Source organism: Lissotriton vulgaris, chromosome 8 (assembly GCF_964263255.1).
Source record: "Lissotriton vulgaris chromosome 8, aLisVul1.2, whole genome shotgun sequence".
In the NCBI taxonomy this organism is placed as follows: Eukaryota; Metazoa; Chordata; class Amphibia; order Caudata; family Salamandridae; genus Lissotriton; species Lissotriton vulgaris.
In genome coordinates, this window is record NC_141696.1 from 792,103,730 (window position 1) to 792,124,578 (window position 20,849).

Sequence of the window (20,849 nt, forward strand, 5' to 3'; positions counted from 1 at the left end):
CTGTTTTCTCATTACTCTATTTACATTATTCATATATTTTATTTCTCGTGATATTATTGGTTTCTATTTTTTACTGCTTTACTGTTTCATGAAATTGATATTTCCTATGTATTTTATTGCATAATTCAATAAAAATGTCAACCCTACAAATACAATGGGTGTACATAGAAGTGATTGTGGGTGGCAGGGTGATAGATGCATGTTGTAAGATTTCAAATTGTGGCTGGGAGTGGGGCCCTTTTTTCTTCCTTGCACTGGGTCCCCTGGCATCCTTACTATGCCACTGCTACTCAAGCATTACAGGGTCACGTGCTCCAGGATACACTTGCGGTTTCCAGTTCTTAGGTAGGTCTTTTTCCAAAAGCTTGGGGCCATGCAGCAGCTCGATATCTCTGAATAAGCAGTGTGTCTTACTATCCAAATGTCAATGAGCCAATCCTGATGCTTCTGTTTTCAATGTGAACTGTTGCATTGTCAAGAAGGGCAACAGCATTCACTGTCAGACTGTAGCTCATTGTTACAAAGATACCTGACAGTGCTGAGCCCTCAAAGTTACATAAAATCACCCAAGGCAGCAAGTAAGGTTGCTACGATGTCTTGCGTGAACTTGAGAGAGCAGACTAGCACCATATCTGCTAAGTTATGGTGCTCCTCTGCCTCTTCCTGTATTGGTACACTTTAAGCTATTTTGTAGAACAATGGTTCTCATGCGTCTCATTTATATAAAGATTTGGATATATAGTGAATTCACTGTAGGCAATAAATGCTTTTCCATATCACAGCGTATGACCTCCGCAATGTTTGCCTTAACACAAGTACACTTTAAGCTGACATGCACCAAGGCAGACATCCTTGCGTCATAGTGCAAGCATGTGTGCATTGTGGTAAGCATAGATTTGTGCAGGAAGGGTATGTTCCTGTACAAAAACTATGCTCTAAGGCACACCCCTCTTTGTATTTGTGCAGTAGAATGTAGTACACATGCAAAAAGGGAAAATGAGGCGAAATAAAAATATTCTTCCTCATTACACCAGCATCGGGGAAGCGCAGAATTTTGGCATACATCCCTGTCTGCAATTCTTGGTGGATAAGGATTTAGATCATAATCCATGGATGGTTGCATTGGAATGCCCATGCATCACTCATGGAACACCGCCTTGATGCAAAGTAATGCAAGGCAGTTCGTTGTGCAGATTTGCATTACTTTTTGCTACAATCTAATATGAATCAGATTTGTCTTGGAATGTAATTTCCAAACTAACACTTTGCGTCCGGTTCGGATTCAAAAAGTAATACAAACCTAATGGAACGTCTTATAATTCTGTGCCCTAGTGTTTTGGTCATAGGATGTGTGGTAATTGCTCATGTTTTGAAGGCCCTTGTTGTGAATCACACACTGTGTGAATGCAGCGCTAGCCAGTGAGGCACTTCAAGCTCAGGTTGTAGCGTGAGCTCTGGTATGGGCACACACTACAAGAAACACACAAGATCAGGCAGTTGATTTGCGGCTCTTCCTTAATTATTCTTGTGGACTCAGAAAGCTAATGTGTGGTGGAAATGTATATACTGATTCTTTTTATGGTTAGGAATATGTGCTCAAAAAGTAATAACATATAGCAAATCATTGGAATTTAACCACACACCTGCACCATAACAAGAGTAGTAACATACCAGTGGAAATGGGTTGCAACCTACCCTCTCACCTGAATAGGTCAGCATAGTATGGGAAGTCCACTAAGCACATGCATTTTAAAAAACAAAACAAACTGAGGTTGAGAATGCGAACAAGGGTCTTGCTAGTGGCCAACTTCCACTGTTTCCCTACATAACTATGTTTGGTATTCTGTGATGCATCAGAGTTGCTACTCAAATGTTCTGGTCGGAATAACTGATAGTACTATATTTACCGTGGTCACTGATATCGCACTATCCACCTTTCATGAGGTAAACTCAATATTGTTAAGAAGGGTCCATTGAGATGTTTGTTGACAGTATATCAAGGACACATGCTCACACTTGAAGTTTATTAAAAAGTCTCAATACTAATAAAGATACTTGAAATAAAAGACAAAGACAAATAACGAAGGGCACAACAATATTAACAAAACTAGGAATGTCACAGGCGATTACAGGGAAGGTCACTGAATTTATGCAGATATTTTGTTACCCAAGTGTCACGATCAATGGACTTTGTGTTTCTGCAGGAATGTCATTCGACCTTGGTGCCTGTTTCCTGACTCAACTCATAGACTGTAGAGCTCCTTATTGTACAGATTCTGTAAAGAATATAAGAGTGAAAGGGGGCATTAGATAAGAGCAAAAGAACACTGGTACAGAACCACTTCTAGCTAGTGTAATAGCGTAACCAATTTGTGGTCCAAGGAATTACTCCTCAAAAACATAAACAAATAGATGATGAGAATAAAATGTTTTACTTGAATTTTGAGGTATTATCCTTTTTGAATTTTCCCTATATCTCGCAGATACCTTCTGATCTGGAGTTCCTCTCTGAGCATAACAGTCATATGTGTGACCATTCAGTAGCCTATTCAATCACAACAATGATCATGTACTGGTAATATCCACCCTTTAATACTCTTAAATCTGCCAAACCACCTTCATCAATCTTAATTCAAAGTTTTTTTTCTTTAACAGTCCTAAAATAGGAGGAGCTACACTAGCAAACAAGATGGCTGCTTAGGCTCCTGGCTCCGCGGACCTCCGTATCCTGCCAGAAGATCCTGTCAATAATCCTGTTTTTATGCCCGACCTCCGTGTAGATCAGAGGTCTTCAAACTTTTTGATGCCGAGACCCCCCTGTCAAAAAATGTTAGGCATGAGGACCCCCTCCTGACCAAAATGTCTAGAACTTCGTTCTCACCATCATCGACAACCAAAAGCGCCCCCAATTCTCACGGCAAATCATTTTACAGTTGGGAAATGAAATTAAACAGTGTTTAGCAAAACCAAATGTTTGTAGATGACTATGGTTCGTGGTCTTTTGGGTTTTGTTATTTGTTTCGGTTTTTGGTAACCATCTTGGCCAAGTGAACAATAAATTCTGAAGGCCACGAGAAAATGCTAAGAGGCTGGCTGCCTGGGTGTCCAGTCACCTAGACTATAATTATGTTCTCGTGGTACAAGTACGGCCAATGGGTATGCCCTTGTAATTTGTGTGCTTGGGCTATACTCAAAGGTCATCTTGAAGCAGACTACCTATGCTCATGGTGCATCTCTTGTCCCTATGACCTCTTTCACATCAGTGCCCCTAGAAGTGCCCTTCTTTGCAGGCCATACGTTCTGTATAGTGGGAGGCTTAGTATCTGGAAGGAGTATGACATCCATTGTGAACATGTGTTCCCATGCACTTCGTGCAGGTGCCGGACAACATGTTGCACGGTCAGACTGGCTAAACTGAGCCTTCGTCTCTGACCGACGCTGCAAAAAGTGAGTGTGTGCAAGGCAAGCCTAGGTCGCATTTAACAATACGTTCGAAATAGCCAATTCATTTACAGTTCCAAATATTATGCTTGCCATAATTTTGAGCCTCTGCCTGCCAGCAATGTTATTATGTAGGCGCATGAATTATTGAAGATTAAGCATTAGGAGCCCTGGTGTGAGGGAGCAGTGAGTAACAAACAAAACTAGCGTATTCACTGAATCTGCAAAGCCACATGCAGCTTTTATTACACAAAATAATATTTTAATAGCGCACAATCATGACAACCCGTCCCACCTCTTTCTATTTATTTTGTTTCGAGGTAACTGTACATGTAGCATGCTTCAACCTCCCTGTCTTGAGACATGCCCAGTGCCAGTCTGCGGGGACTCTGGCGACTTGAGTCAGCTGAGTCTTGTGGATATATTCATTTATTATGCAGCTGACGAGATGGGGCCTCTCACAGCTTAGGAATCTCGGCCCGGGTGCACGTGGGACACATAAGCCCTGGAGTAGACTGATGCTACTTGTTTGGTTGCCAGGGAGGAGGAAGAAAGCCCAGACATTTACACTTTGTGCCTTATTACTTACCTAGGATAGCCAGACGCGCACACTGCGACCTTTACTTCACTATTCATGCCCTGTGCTGAGTGCAGACACATGCACACAACCTCATATACAGCATACTTTGCTGAGTGCAGGCGTGAGCCAAAGGCTCTTTTCATGTTGTGCACAGTAGAAGCTAACGCACAGGGAGAGATTATTGTATGGAAATGAGCTCCACACCCGATTGTATACAGTTAACATTGCTTATTTATACTGAATACATGCTATAATATTCAGTCATGGTAAACTGATATTCATTGCTTGATTTTGCTCGAGAGTGTCACTCGTGGTTGTTGCAATGAATTTATGAAAATGTCACACATAGTAATCTGAAACCTTGGCAGCTATGGGACGTGCCGTGTTTAAATAGAAAAATTCAATCTTCCATTGTGTTTCTCTGGAGCAATCAATGAAATTGAGCACGGAGTTAAGGCAGCATAAATAAAAAGACACATGCAGGAAAGAATAAAAACGGACAGAACACAGAAAATAAAGATCAACCGGAGCCTTTGCCCAAATCCCCTCATGGCTCAATCGGGAAACAAATAAGAATCTGTGTGTGTGCGCAAGTCAGTTTCAGTGTATGTCTGCAGCTGGGAAGAGGCAGGTTACCTAATTAAACTGGGAAGCTTTGGGTTGCCTTGGAAATCTGCCGGAAGTAACGCGAAGATCCTAATGAAGAGGCAGCAACGAGGCACAAAGCAGCACACGAGGTGAAAGCAGGGATGGCCAAGGAAGGCATCAGTGACGGCGTGAATATTGCAGAACTCCCTCGAAGTACAGGCTGCATTGCAAGGGTTCTGGTCCATCTTTATGGACAAAGTTTGCGGGCATTTCCTGGTATGCATGCTGCAGTCTCTCTGATTGGAGGACATGTTTTGATGACGTAGCCACATTATGATTGGCTTATTTTACCTAGTCCTCCAATCAGAGAGCCTCCTGAGATGCCAGTATTTCTAATCCAAAACGAAGAGGAAACGTTTTGGAGATGAGGCAGACGTGAGGCTGGTGAATGCGCGACCCCCTTCAGATGACTCCACGCCCCCCCTGGGGGTCGCGCCCCATAGATTGAAGACCTCTGGTGTAGATGAACCTATACACACTCCGATGGTGCAATCCGGAAAACTTAATCGGCATGATTAACAGAGTTATGTTGAGTTGAAGTTTGCGGCCTAGTCCAGCAGGAGAGCCGGGGTCTCGAGTTTTGACCCCGCCGGGTTGCAGTTGAACAACATCGGCCGTGAGAATCAAGCAGGGTCCGGTCTACCGCAGTGGAGGTCTTTTTTGCCCGCTTTTGACAGCGGTCATTCTGATTAACTAGCATCGAGGGAGGAGTGACGTGGCACGACAGTGGCTTGGGTGGAGGTCCCTGTCCCGCAGACCTGGTTTGCCACTGCCGGGGCTCGTTCGTTCGGGGTCTTCGCTCGTGGCAGCGGAGTGCAGATTGCTGCCGCAGAAACCGATCAGTCACCCTCCGACGCCGTCCGTTCCGCTACTGTCTGTTCCCCCGGAGAAACCGGGCTCTCTGGGAGAAGTGAATATGATCGGTACTGAGTGAGGAGAAATGGACCGGACGGAGAGTGAGCTGTCGCTGAAGACAGTATTGGCAGCCATCGGGGCATTTCATTCACATATGGATGCCCTGCTTCACAAAATGATTACGGGCCTATCTGAGAAGGAGTGTGTGGAACCGGACCCTGCTCCACTGCAGGTCCTGCTTCCAGCTACGATTTACAAGACAACCATTTTGATTCTGGACAAGGACCCCGTGCAACAAGAGGCGCAGAAACCCTCGGTCGGTACTCTGGAGAATCCTGAACCCGGTCTTTCGAACGTATTACTATGCCTACCATCATTGCTGACTTTGGGGGAATCAATTGGCGTTCCCTTCCCGGAGACTCATGTTGGTGATTGTTCTTGGACTTCTGTTTCATCCTTTCCCTCTTTGGTGACTGTACGAACGTGGAGAAAACAACATTGGGACTATCCGTCCACGAGGGAGCGTTTCTGTGCTGATGGAGTTCTTGAGGATTTACTGACCTTGACTTGTTTTGGACTGAATTTTTTCAGACTCTTTCTGCACTTTGATTCTCCTGTAGAAGTAGTGGTCCTACCGGGAGGGGTTTGCATGATGGTTCGGAAGGGCCAAGGCTGAGATCGATTGACCGGGGTTGGTACTAGGGCCTTAATAGATGTGGGTTTCGTAACTGTTGGTCTAACGGGAGGCTGGGCGGTGTATCATGGCTCCCCCAATTTACTTTTTCTGTGATCTCTGATAAAATTGTATATTCCAAACGTGATGTGGAAGGGTCACCTACCCACTGGAAATGTGCTCACACTCTATCATGAAACGCTGGGTTTCTTCACAAACATTCAAATTTATTTGTTCAATGTTCATAATTTAATCAAAGAACTTGATTTAATTCCATCTTCAGATTAAATTTCATATGCTGGCCTAATTCACATCTTATGTTACAATTAATCAAAATGGTTCACAGTTTTTCAATACCCAATGCATTTCGGGTCAGCAGAATGGGACCCTTCGTCAGGGGTCTGTAAAGAAATGAAACAGGACCCGTTCATTCACTGGAATGGAATGGAATTGAATGAGAATTTGTAGAGCGCGTTGGCTACCCAGGGGCGTCCCAGCGCTGTAGAGAGCTTGAACTGATTCACTTCATAATACATAGTGATAACAATTGAAATGCGTGCTCAACATATATATTTCAAACATAATTTAAAAAACTGTTAGTCAAATCATAACATGAAAGCGGAAATGCATTCTCATCCAATGATGAATTATTAAAGCTCAGTATTCGACAAAGACGCTATGTGAAGGTGGATAATGCACAAATGGGTTTATCAACATGCAACATGTGCGCGGTTATCAAACTTGCGAACGAGGATCTATATTATGTACTAAAGCGTTTACAAGCAGTAACGATATTAATAAACGAGTACACATAACTTACAGCGCACTGGAACCATCAATGTCGATACTCTTCTCAGGACAAACACATTGAGGAAGTGAGTTTACACGCACAAATTCAAAGAAATCAAAAACGGACTAGCCGTGATCACATGATCGGTATAAGAACCAATGGGAATGCCAGAAACGAAAAAGCACTTGTCATGTGATGCGAGTGAGTTGAATATACACGGAAGTAAACATTCTCAATATATCGATCAAGTAGTATTAAAACAAAATGAATTATCATAATCACTTTATCTGTATATGGGAGCCATAAATATTCAAAACAACTTAAAGGTAACTGAGCACAAGATCAATGCAGAATGTTCATGAGGAATACGGAATCAGTCTATAGTCAATGTACAGTTTAGAAGACTTAGTGTTACAGAAAACACGAATATTCAATCCAATCATTTAACCCCATAGGGGGGTAGAGTTTAATTTTTTTATCCAGAAATATTCGGCTCTTAATCTCTGCTTGGTGGGATCCCTGTCTCGGTACTGCGGTAAACTCTCCAAAACCATGAAGCGTAGTTGAGAAATTTGATGTTTCGCTTCATTCTAGTGGTTGGCAATTGTAGATTTTTTGTTGACTAGTCTTATATTACTTTTGTGTTCCGTGATGCAGATTTTTAGTTTACGTTCTGTTTGACCCGCATATGTCTTGCCACAGGGGCATTTAATCATGTAGATGCAATTCATGGTGTCACATGTGCTTGTGTGATGTAGTTCAATTTGATGACCTTTGGTGGGATGTGTGATTTTATTACCAGTTATAACATTACTGCAACGGGTGCAGTTTTGACACCTCAACATGCCTCGCCATTTCACATCCACTTTGTTGGGGACATTGAGAAGTTCTTTTAAATTTCTGGATCTTTGAAACGCAAATGTCACTTTATTATCTTACAAACCAATGAGGTCTGGTTCCGATTGAATCAGTTGCCAATGTTTGTTGATTATGCGTTTGATCCTGCTCGATTCACCAGAGTATTTCATCACACATACAGTTTTTTTTTCTTGTTTTTTTGTTTTTTCTTTCAAAAGTGTTTCTCTAGATTGTGTGGCGATTTTTACCAAAGATGAGTCAAGAATGTCTTGTGGATAACCCCGTTGTAGGTATTTTTCCGTTTTTTGTTTCAAGGAGTTCTCTAGATCAGCATTATTTGTAGTGATTCTTTTCAATCTGATGTATTGTGAGGTTGGTAAGTGTTTTTTCAGCGATGCTGGATGGAAGCTTTGAAATAGCAAACTCGAATTCCTATCAGTTTTTTTGAGGTGGACTTTGGTACTGATCTTGTTGTTCTGTAATCGTAATTGTACATCTAGAAATGCAATGGTTTCCTTGTCGATGTTATGGATGAATTGTATGCGTTCATTCATAGTGTTCAATATTTTGATATTTTCTTCCAGTTTTTGTCTTGGACCTTTCCAGATGAGGAAAATGTCATCAATAAATCTTTTGAACACTATCAAGCCTTCAGTCCAAATGGGATTTTCCAGAATATGATCTGTTTCGATTTTGCACATGTATGTATGGGCATAAGAGGGCGCCCCCCCCAAAGCCCATCGAAGTTCCATTGCACTGGTTGAAAAATCTTCCCTGCCATTCAAAATAACTGTAATATAATGCACATTGCATTAGTTCCATGATGAATATCCTCTGAAATTCCTCCAAATCACTGTTTAAGAGACTCCATTCTAGGGCTTCAATACCCTCATTGTGGGGGATTGACGTATATAACGCAGTGATGTCGATAGGGGGTGCTTGTCTTTGGCGGGGGGAAGGAGACCGGGAGCCCATACGGAAATGCCCTCCCCCATGGTTTCTCTTTTCTATTTTTAGAACCTAGTTAGTTTGGGCGACAGGCACACTGCTAGTTGGGGTTAGGCGATAGCCATATGCAGGGGTGCAGGGTGGGGGGATGGGTTTATTGTTTTATTTCTGTTCTTGTTTTTATGGTTTTCTTTTCTTTAATCTTCTCTTTAGTCTCTCCCTTATTAGTAATATTGGCGAAATATCCTGATTTTGTTTAAGTTCCAGTGTCTGGTTGCCATGCTTTTTCCACTATTCTGATTTTATGGGTGGGCGGGCTCTGATTACCCGCACTTAAATTGTTTGTTGATTGTAATGCTACCAATCCTGCTTCGTACCTACTAGCCCAGGCGTCTCAGCGATTCTTCTGTTGCTTCACGTCTATCCTGTCATTGTACCTGTCCGCCCTATTATTATGTATGAATGTATGGCACCGGATATGTCTATTCCTTTTTTTCTTGTTTTAAAAATAATAAAAAGATTTATAAAAAAAAAAACAGTCCTAAAATATCTTAGCATTCTTTAACAAAATATTTCATCACACTTGCAGTGTTCTCTGCATATAGTTTATAAATTCCAAAAGAAAATCCAATATCAGGACATTCTTGGACAAGTTCATTTGAGTCTTTGAGAGCAATATGTTACCCTGGTTAAATGATGAGAGCAAGGAAAAAACATTAGAACTAATTCATCCAAGCAAACATGCAAATGCCTGTTAATCCACAAGTATGGTAATGCGTACCCCTACTGGAAAAGAGCTCTAACCCAAAATTGAGGAATCCAATAAGACTTCTGGAGCTGCACTGTGAAGAAAACAGCCAACAGGAGATTGGGAAGTACTGGGGTATATGAGTACTACAAGTATGTATTAAAAAGATAACATCCTCCAAGTTTGTATCACAACCGGATGCAGTCAGCGTCCCTCACATCAGTTCCTTGCTTGGCTTTGCTGGTCTACAGTTCCTCATAGTTTCCTGGACCTTCCTGGAGCTCATCACTAAGATAACTAAATAAACTATGTGCAGCACTAAAACCTGATTCAATAGTAAACCCTTCAATCTTTATTTCACTTTGTTGCTATCGGAAAACATTAACAGAAACAGTACCTTTTGTCATCAACAAAATCGTGACAAGTCCTATAAACCTCAGAGCCAGAGTCGGATATCAAAGCAGTTAATACTAGTTTGGAGTACTTAAATCTAAGAAAAATTATCCAAAAATAAATATAGCTATAGAGTGTGAGATTAAACTTAAAGAGGTGTTGACAGTGATTAAACAGACAAGGCAGCAAGAAACAATTGAATTCTAGTGCAGGGTCATTTGGTCTTTTTGAACATTTTTCTCCTAGTATTGACCCTACGTAACTACTGACAGGATAAAAATGCAATGTCTGAGACTGGGGAAGAGTCTCATATTTACACTTACTGCAAAAGAGGAAGGGCATTGATTGGTTTCAGTGTTTTAGACCAAACTGTCTAATAAATGTATATTTACAAAGCTGTTCCCGGTCTTGGCTAACAGGATTGTTCTTTTGATCTCCTTTTTAATTGCTAATGAACAGCTAAGGTTTTCCTCCATGGAAACTGAACATACGGAAACCTCTTCTATTAGAGGAAAAGGAAAAATGGTGCTAAACTGGGCACTGACTCTATTTTGGAAAAGCTGGTCATTTAATAAATAGTGCCCACAAGGTTCATTACCTTTTGCTAATACTTCTGTCATTACCCCAAGGAAATATTAAACCATAGGCTCTAATTGCCCCAGGGGCTTATGGGTGTTTCATGGACCAAGCTTTCAGAACACCCTACAAGAAAAAGAAAATCTTGAAGCTATCGAAAGTATCAATGGAATGGCTTTGACATCCGAAGATATTCCCCATGAAACTTTACTTCTTATAATATAGCCTTATAGCCCGCCGTAGCGGGCTATACCAGCTATTAAAGGCCTGCTGTATCGTTAAAGGCCCGAGCCGAAGGCGAGGGACTTTAACGAGACAGCTGGACTTTAATTGCCGGTATAGCCCTGCTATGAAGGGCTATAAGGCTATTAGAGCATTCTGCCACTAGAGGGCAGAATGTTCTAACAAATTAAACAAAGGGTTCTCGAAGCTCGAGGGGATATAAATCCGCTCGAGCTTCGAGAAGCCTTTGTAGAACATTGGAATGTTGCTCTGCGGGCCTTTACTGGCCCGTAGAAGCAGGGATCACTCCATTGTCTGCAATGGAGCTCCCAACATTCCAATGTTCTAATAGTTATGTAAATTGGCCATCATAAAACGATAAGATTTCATCTCATACCAGCTCCTGCTTTTTCCCTTGTGCTAGGTATCAATAGACTGAGACTACATCATCATAGGTATTGATTGGAACGATTAAACAATAACCTTTTCCTAATTATTTTATGAGCCATTGTTACCTGAGCCCCTAGTTTGAAAAGATGAGTTTGACTTGTTTTGGATTCCATGGAACATCCAAGCAAGAAGGAAAGTCAAGAAGGCTAACCAATGGCTTCAGTTACCTCTAGAACAGGGAGCTCCAACAGGTCGAATGTGAGCTACCAGTACCTTGCTGCCTGTCTCTCAGTAGCTCGCACATGATTGTCTGCATGAAAATATGCAGCTGCTCTTTGAAACATTGTGCACCCCATTCTGTGAGGCTTGGAAGCTCACAGTGCAAAATACCCTCTTCTGAAAATGTTCTTCATTCCTCTTTCTTTCTCTACTTCTTCCTTGTTCTCTTTTCTTTCTCTAGTCCTCTTGCTGGACTCATTCCCTTTCTTGTCTTTTTAGAATTGTATTGCATCTTGATAATTTTTTTCTCCACTCTTTCCTGTTTATTTCTTCCTTTCTTTCTCTTGCTGTTATTTTTCTTTCTCTACTTTTTTCTTTCTCTTTTCTTCTACATTTCTCATTTCTGTTTCTTTGTTCATTAGCTCTGTTCTTGCTACTTTCTTTTATCGTTTTTTTCCTTTTTCTAACTTATTCCTTGCTTATATTTTCTTCTTTATTCTATTTTCTTATTCCTAGCTTTTTATTGACTCCATTTTGTTTTTTTATTCTTTTCCACTCCTTTTTTTCTCCTTTCTGCTTTCTTTTTCTTCTTTATTCCTGATTTTTTCTTTTTCTTTCATTCCCTCTTTAATCCTCTTTTACCTTTTATTTCTTCCTTTTTCCGCTGCTTTCTTTTTCTTCTTCCTATCTATATTTCTGCTTCTTTCTTTTTCCACTGTCTTCATTTCTCTTTCTTTCTTCGTTCCTTTCTTTTTCTTTTATTTGCTCCTTTCTTTTCATCCCTTCCTTTTAACTCTGGTCTTCCCTTCTTCATTTCTGTCCTTGTTATTTTTCTTTCTTTCTTTCTTTCTTTCTTTCTTTCTTTCTTTCTTTCTTTCTTTCTTTCTTTCTTTCTTTATTTCTTTCTTTCTTTCTTTCTTTCTTTCTTTCCTCTGATTACAGGAAAGGTTGGAGACTGCTGCTCTAGAATTTTAAGATTTAGCATATGTTTTATTAAAATTGGAGCTTATACACGACCACCTCATTGAGAATATGACTGTGTTATATATAGGCTTAATTCCAGGTGCAAAGATTCCCCTTGGTTAGATTTACTCCCTTTTTATTTGAGAAGATGAAGTACTGAAACAATTTATTTTATTTTAATTTATTTTATTTTAAAGGTTTTATATAGCGCTGGCTAGACCCAGAGGTATCAGAGCGCTTTACATCGTTACAAAGGTTACATAGTTATTAGAGCCTGGCAACATAGTGACAAGTAAGTTCGAGACAAACAAAAAGGAGATATACGTAAGGGAAAAAGCAGGAAAGGGGAGAGATTCAGGGGAGGGGGGGTAAGAGCAGGGGAAGTAGACAGAGAATGGAGGAGGAAAAGAGGAGGGGAGGGTGAGAGACACAGCATGAAAAGAGGAGGGGGAGGGTGACAGGGACACAAACCGGTAGACTAGTCAGAGCTGCGTCCAAAGTCCAGTACGCTGTGATCCCAGGGGAAGTGACATCATTTCCCCATCGCAGTAGCGAGAGGCTCGCTATACGCAGTGGACTCTCTCAGAGGGGTCTCTGAGACTCCAAGGCCTACATACTGGATCCTTATCCAAAAAGGGGAGAGGGAGTGCTTTGGCAAGGGGTGCCATACCATACCTCAACTGTGAATGGCTCCATAGGCGGCGCTGTGGACTTTCTCAGTCTCAGCGGGTTCGCTGAGACTCTAAAGTATAAATATTGGATCTTTCCCAAAAAGGGGAGGAGGAGTGCTTAGTCAAAGGGCACAAAAGGACGGGAGGCTAGGCGGTATAGCGGCAAGGGGAAAGATTCAGGTAATAGGGGATAGGAGCAAAGGAAGTAAGACAAAGAAAGAAAGAGTGCTAAATGGGAACAGCTAGATAAATAGGAGACAAGGAAAAAGCAGAGTTACCGAAATACGATGGGGGGGGGGGGGGGGTGGGCGAGACAGGGAGATGGGAAGAAACCAATATCTCCGACCTGCAGAAAAGATTCATTGCAGATTTCTCTGCTCCAGGAGGAGTACCTATTTTTTCTCATTATTAAATGGAGAGTTCCATGCCTGTTTTGATTACAGAAAACTGAATGCCATTACAATTGATGATTGATACCCTACCCTCTGATATAATAGTTGTTGGGTCATGTAAATACTGCTGCAATATGTTCTGAAATGGGTCTAAAAGGAACTTACAACCTGGTGCAAATCAGAGAGGGGGCACTTTGAAGATGACCTTCTCAATAAATATGAGTATTTAGTAATGTTGTTTGTGTTGTGTAACTGTCTAATGTCCCTCCTGTGTCTCAACACTTTGTCAATTGTATTTTCTCTCACCTCTTGGATACATTTTTTATTGTATATTTGGATAATGTTCTGGTGCTTTCTCAATATCTAACACAACACCAACACCACGTTTGAGAAGAATTATACTGTCAATAACAGTATTCATTACATGCAATAGCAGAGACGTGTCTTTTAGGATTGCACTTCAGATCACCTTCTTGGGCTTTCAGATATTTACGTAAAGTATTATTGCATTAAATGGCCATCTCTTGTGTCATTTCCCCCAATTTTTACCCTATTTTGTTGGACTTAGACTTCTGTGCACTTTACCCATTGGAAACTATCCATGATCCCCCTTTAAACTGGTTTAATAGGCCTACATTGCTAAGGGGTGTAGTTGCACAACGGTCACAAGACTGTTCCTGTCCTCCAAGTGCACCTCAGAAAATTACGTTCAAGGCAATCCAAAAATTACAATTTATCATGTGGCTGCTTGAGTGTTGAAGCAGAGCCAGTGCCGTTAGCCCTTGCCATCAGTGTTTCGTGCTTCTGAACTCTTCAGAAGGACAAGGAGTCAGTTGGGGGGAACACGATTGGCTGCTTAGTGTCTGTGGATGAGTGCGAAGCAGCTCCCACGTGCAGATTCCTGCCTTTGGACACTGATCACCGGCACCCCCAAGGGGCAGGAGCTTGTGTATACATTGCTAAAAAGTGGAGTCACACACCAGGTACAGGTCTGTCCCAGCCCACGCCAGTGCAACATGGTAAATGCAGTTCAAGGCAGTCCATAACTTACAGTTTTTCTTCTGATCACTTGCATGTTGAAGCACAGCCAGTGCTTCGTTTTTCTGAAGTTTTGAGAAGTGCAAAAAGACTGTTGGGGGAACATGTTTTGATGCTTAGTGTCTGTGAATGAGTGCCAAACAGCTTCCAGCTGCAGACTACTAGTGCTGGAAAATGATCAGCAGCTCCCCCAAGGGTCAGGAGCATGTATATACATTGCCAAGAGGTGGGAGTTGCACACAGGTCACAGTCCTCTCCAGTGCACCATGGTAATATGTAGATCAATAAGGGCAGTCCATAACTTACGATCTATTTTTTAGTCGCTTAACTGTTGAAGCACAACCATGTGCTATTAATCCTTGAAACCAATATTTTGTTCTTCTGAACTACTTAGAAGAGAAAATAATATGCAGGGAGAACAAGACCTGCTGCTTAGTGTCTGTGGATGAACTGATTCTTTTTCCTGTCAATCATAAGACACAACTCAGTTTCCACCACTTCCTAATATCCTGTCCACAATTGGTAGCATTTCATTGCATCTTCAGCATTTGTGGCCTAGGTACAACAAGATGGATCAATGAATAACCTGCAGAAAGGTACTAAAAGGAGATGTGGTAGATCAAAAGGAGGTCCTGTAGCTTCCGTCAGCAAGCTAGAGACATTAGCTTCTGTTGTCTTGACTCTCCAAAAGCAGGACATCCTGGGACTAGAAAGATGTTGGAGTTAGTTCAGAAGCATTTTTTGATGGCCTCACATGTCAGAGGTAGTAAAGAAGTACGTAAAACATTAACAATTTGTGCCTAAACCAACGTAGTACATTCTAGACAAATAGGAGTGCTACAACTTTTATGGACACCTCCTCAGACATTGACGATGATCAACATCAATTGTATTGCTCCATTCCATATGCCTTTCAATAAGTCTAGCTTGAACACTTGCACTATTAAGTTTAAAAGACAGACTAGATCTTGTCATGAAGTCGCCCAGAGAATGTAGCCGTGATCCAGTGTTCCATCACCTTCATCCCTTCAAGTTTAATGGAAGAGGACCACTGTATTTCCAGAATATTAGAAAAAATTGTACCAGTAAACACAAGGGCAGCCATAGGAAAGCGCTATATGCACCATGGTTCTCAGAAGAACTGAAAGACTTTAAACATAATTGTAAGAGACTTGACCACTTATAAAAGAAACATTATTGTCCTATGGCTAAGGACATTTCTCAGCAAGCTGTTGAAAAGGGATCCGCATGTGAGGCCAGATATATAAAGCTTTTAGAACTCCTAAATCAGTTGCAAAATGGGCTGCAACAGTGAAAAGGTAAGTATGAAATGTGTCAATGTTTTTTTTTTGGGTTCCAGTTGCAAAAATAGTGATGCAAACCAAATCTTACCGACTCACTTTTTGTGCACTGGAAATAGCGCTTACCAATTTACGAATTCCTAATAGCGTACCCTAAATGTTATGTATTAATTGTTTATAAATTGCAAATGGTCGCAAGAACAGCATTCGCATGTTAGTGTAAAGAACATTGGCAGCGGCCGCTTGTTAGAGCGGGTGGGTGCTGTTGAATACTGCAATGGTCTCACTGCAGACCGCTCCCCGTTTGCCTCACCACTGATAAAAGTGAGAGCAGGTGGTAATCAGTTGCAAAATATAAAAGGAGAGGAAACACCTTTTTTAACAATGGCTGCTCTATAAGCTGAGGCATGGAGGATGAGGTTTTTTGCTCCACACCAGCAGAGGAGAAAACAAATACAGGAGTGCATTTTCAGAGTAAGAATGACTTTAGTCCAACATACTGAGGAGGAGATTTATAATAAGTATAGTCTGAGCAGCAGTATTGGGTCTCCTTGCTGGATTAGACCCAATGTTGTCTAGGAACACACTCAGAACTGTGCCTATACCCACATACATACAAGTACTTGCTGCCTTCATCTTTTAGTGTCAGGGAGCTACCATGGTGTAATAGCCACAGCAAGAGGTGTTTCCCAGACATCACTTCTTGTGTTTTCTACAATTTCCTGGAAGCAATGCTGCTTTGCATTAACAAATGCATTGCATTTCCTAACAATCACTGTTGGAAATGGCCCTTTTCACAGGGTTATCCCTAAACTTTTTGCTTCTGCCTCCCTTGTTTTTCCTCACCTGTGGTTGTTGGCAATAGGACTCTGAGCACTTTACCACTGCTGTTCACTGCTAAAGTGCATATGCTCTCCCTGTAAATTATTACTGTGATTGGTTATCCATGATTGGCATATTTCTTTTACCCGTAAGGTCCCTATTAGAGTGCACTGAGTGTGACAAGGCTGGTAATCCAAATGTTACTAGTGGGCCTTCAGAACTGATTGTGCCAAACACATGAGTAGCCCTAAAAGAAGTCTCAGGCCTGCCATTGCAGTGCCTGCACGCAGTTTGTTAAACTGCCATGTTGCGCTGGCAAGTGCCCACACTTGTCAGGCCCTACCCTTCCCTTTCTGTGCACATAGGACACCCCTATAGTAGACCCAAGGTATCCCCTGTGTAGGGTGCAGTGTATGTGAAAGGTAAGACATGTACTGATGTGTGTCACATATCCTAATAGTGAAATACAGCCAAATTCTTTTTCAAGATTGAAAGGCCATCTTGCCCATAGGACAAAATGGGGCAGGTTGTATTCCACTTTACCAGCCTATCTTCCCATAGGAACAAGATGGAGACATGGAGTCTGGTATCCTTGAATTCAGAATTTATTAACACATCTTTTAGTTAAGATGGTTTTTAAATCCTGCGTTTAGAAATGGCACTTTTAGAAAGTTGCTATTTTTCTCCTAAACATGGAAAGATTCAGACTGGCTCTGAGGGAGACTGTAAGTGCATGCAGCAGTTGCGCTGCCTTCACTTGGAAGCGTTTCCCTCCCAATCTTACTTTCCTGAATTTTGGGACACAGACTACATTAGCACAGTCAGATCGTACATTTCTGAGGTTTGTTGCCTCTCAAGTGTTTTTACAGCAAGAGTGGGCCTCTCCTGTCTAGGGCCTTGTAGACCACAACCTTGGATATAAACATTATCCTCTCTTTGACTGGGAGCCAATGCAGTTGTCTTAGGGGGCCAGAGGATGAATCATATCAAGATTTGTTCCATTCAAGTTTTACAGCTGTTGTGTGCTCACAATATAGCCTTCTTGTTAGGTACACTGGGGTCTCCAGAAGAAGGGCATTACAATAGTTAGTTCTTCTTAGAATTCAAATCTGGACCACCAGCTTTCTTGCTGGCTGGGGTAATAGTTACAAAAAGGGGTGGTGAGGGACAGAGTCCCTGAATTAAGCAGAAAGCTCTCACCCAGTCAAAAGATCAGGGCTAGATCCAACACCGTTTTTTAGCTCACTGCACCATCCCAGTTTCAGAACCTGGCTGTATGCAAATTAGTCTGTTCCTGTCCCAGTGCATGATGGGAACAGGACAAACCAAACTACAGAAGCCAATTCTTACACTGGGAAGGAAACAAGCTCCCGGGGACCGGTTTCTGGCATTACAGCCGTCTTCGGCCCGGTTTGCTTGAATCCTGATGGTGCAATGAGCAAGGGTCTCACATCTGAGAATACCCTTCCACGCTTAGGGTGGTCAAAAATATTTACAAAAAGGGGTGGTGAGGGACAGAGTCCCTGAATTAAGCAGAAAGCTCTCACCCAGTCAAAAGATCAGGGCTAGATCCAACACCGTTTTTTAGCTCACTGCACCATCCCAGTTTCAGAACCTGGCTGTATGCAAATTAGTCTGTTCCTGTCCCAGTGCATGATGGGAACAGGACAAACCAAACTACAGAAGCCAATTCTTACACTGGGAAGGAAACAAGCTCCCGGCTCACTGCTCCATCAGGATTCAAGCAAGCCGGGCCGAAGAAGGCTGAAATGCCAGAAACCGGTCCCCGGTAGCTTGTCTCCTTTCTGGTGAAGAATTGGCTTGGTAGTTTAGTCTGCCCTGTTCCCATGATGCACTGGGCCAGGGACAGACTGATTTGCATATAGCCAGGTTCTGAGCTGGGATGGGGCAGTGAGATAAATAACGGTGATGGATCAAGCCCTGATCTTTGGACTGGGTAAGAGTGGTCTGTTTAACTCAGACACTCTGTTCATCACCACCCCCTTTTCTAAATCGTTTTTGGCCACTATAGGTGTGGCAGGGTATACTCAGACATGAGTCCCTTTCTCACTGCTCCATCAGGATTCAAGCAAGCCGGGCCGAAGAAGGCTGAAATGCCAGAAACCGGTCCCCGGTAGCTTGTCTCCTTTCTGGTGAAGAATTGGCTTGGTAGTTTAGTCTGCCCTGTTCCCATGATGCACTGGGCCAGGGACAGACTGATTTGCATATAGCCAGGTTCTGAGCTGGGATGGGGCAGTGAGATAAATAACGGTGATGGATCAAGCCCTGATCTTTGGACTGGGTAAGAGTGGTCTGTTTAACTCAGACACTCTGTTCATCACCACCCCCTTTTCTAAATCGTTTTTGGCCACTATAGGTGTGGCAGGGTATACTCAGACATGAGTCCCTTTCTCACTGCTCCATCAGGATTCAAGCAAGCCGGGCCGAAGAAGGCTGAAATGCCAGAAACCGGTCCCCGGTAGCTTGTCTCCTTTCTGGTGAAGAATTGGCTTGGTAGTTTAGTCTGCCCTGTTCCCATGATGCACTGGGCCAGGGACAGACTGATTTGCATATAGCCAGGTTCTGAGCTGGGATGGGGCAGTGAGATAAATAACGGTGATGGATCAAGCCCTGATCTTTGGACTGGGTAAGAGTGGTCTGTTTAACTCAGACACTCTGTTCATCACCACCCCCTTTTCTAAATCGTTTTTGGCCACTATAGGTGTGGCAGGGTATACTCAGACATGAGTCCCTTTCTCACTGCTCCATCAGGATTCAAGCAAGCCGGGCCGAAGAAGGCTGAAATGCCAGAAACCGGTCCCCGGTAGCTTGTCTCCTTTCTGGTGAAGAATTGGCTTGGTAGTTTAGTCTGCCCTGTTCCCATGATGCACTGGGCCAGGGACAGACTGATTTGCATATAGCCAGGTTCTGAGCTGGGATGGGGCAGTGAGATAAATAACGGTGATGGATCAAGCCCTGATCTTTGGACTGGGTAAGAGTGGTCTGTTTAACTCAGACACTCTGTTCATCACCACCCCCTTTTCTAAATCGTTTTTGGCCACTATAGGTGTGGCAGGGTATACTCAGACATGAGTCCCTTTCTCACTGCTCCATCAGGATTCAAGCAAGCCGGGCCGAAGAAGGCTGAAATGCCAGAAACCGGTCCCCGGTAGCTTGTCTCCTTTCTGGTGAAGAATTGGCTTGGTAGTTTAGTCTGCCCTGTTCCCATGATGCACTGGGCCAGGGACAGACTGATTTGCATATAGCCAGGTTCTGAGCTGGGATGGGGCAGTGAGATAAATAACGGTGATGGATCAAGCCCTGATCTTTGGACTGGGTAAGAGTGGTCTGTTTAACTCAGACACTCTGTTCATCACCACCCCCTTTTCTAAATCGTTTTTGGCCACTATAGGTGTGGCAGGGTATACTCAGACATGAGTCCCTTTCTCACTGCTCCATCAGGATTCTAGCAAGCCGGGCCGAAGAAGGCTGAAATGCCAGAAACCGGTCCCCGGTAGCTTGTCTCCTTTCTGGTGAAGAATTGGCTTGGTAGTTTAGTCTGCCCTGTTCCCATGATGCACTGGGCCAGGGACAGACTGATTTGCATATAGCCAGGTTCTGAGCTGGGATGGGGCAGTGAGATAAATAACGGTGATGGATCAAGCCCTGATCTTTGGACTGGGTAAGAGTGGTCTGTTTAACTCAGACACTCTGTTCATCACCACCCCCTTTTCTAAATCGTTTTTGGCCACTATAGGTGTGGCAGGGTATACTCAGACATGAGTCCCTTTCTCACTGCTCCATCAGGATTCAAGCAAGCCGGGCCGAAGAAGGCTGAAATGCCAGAAACCGGTCCCCGGTAGCTTGTCTCCTTTCTGGTGAAGAATTGGCTTGGTAGTTTAGTCTGCCCTGTTCCCATGATGCACTGGGCCAGGGACAGACTGATTTGCATATAGCCAGGTTCTGAGCTGGGATGGGGCAGTGAGATAAATAACGGTGATGGATCAAGCCCTGATCTTTGGACTGGGTAAGAGTGGTCTGTTTAACTCAGACACTCTGTTCATCACCACCCCCTTTTCTAAATCGTTTTTGGCCACTATAGGTGTGGCAGGGTATACTCAGACATGAGTCCCTTTCTCACTGCTCCATCAGGATTCAAGCAAGCCGGGCCGAAGAAGGCTGAAATGCCAGAAACCGGTCCCCGGTAGCTTGTCTCCTTTCTGGTGAAGAATTGGCTTGGTAGTTTAGTCTGCCCTGTTCCCATGATGCACTGGGCCAGGGACAGACTGATTTGCATATAGCCAGGTTCTGAGCTGGGATG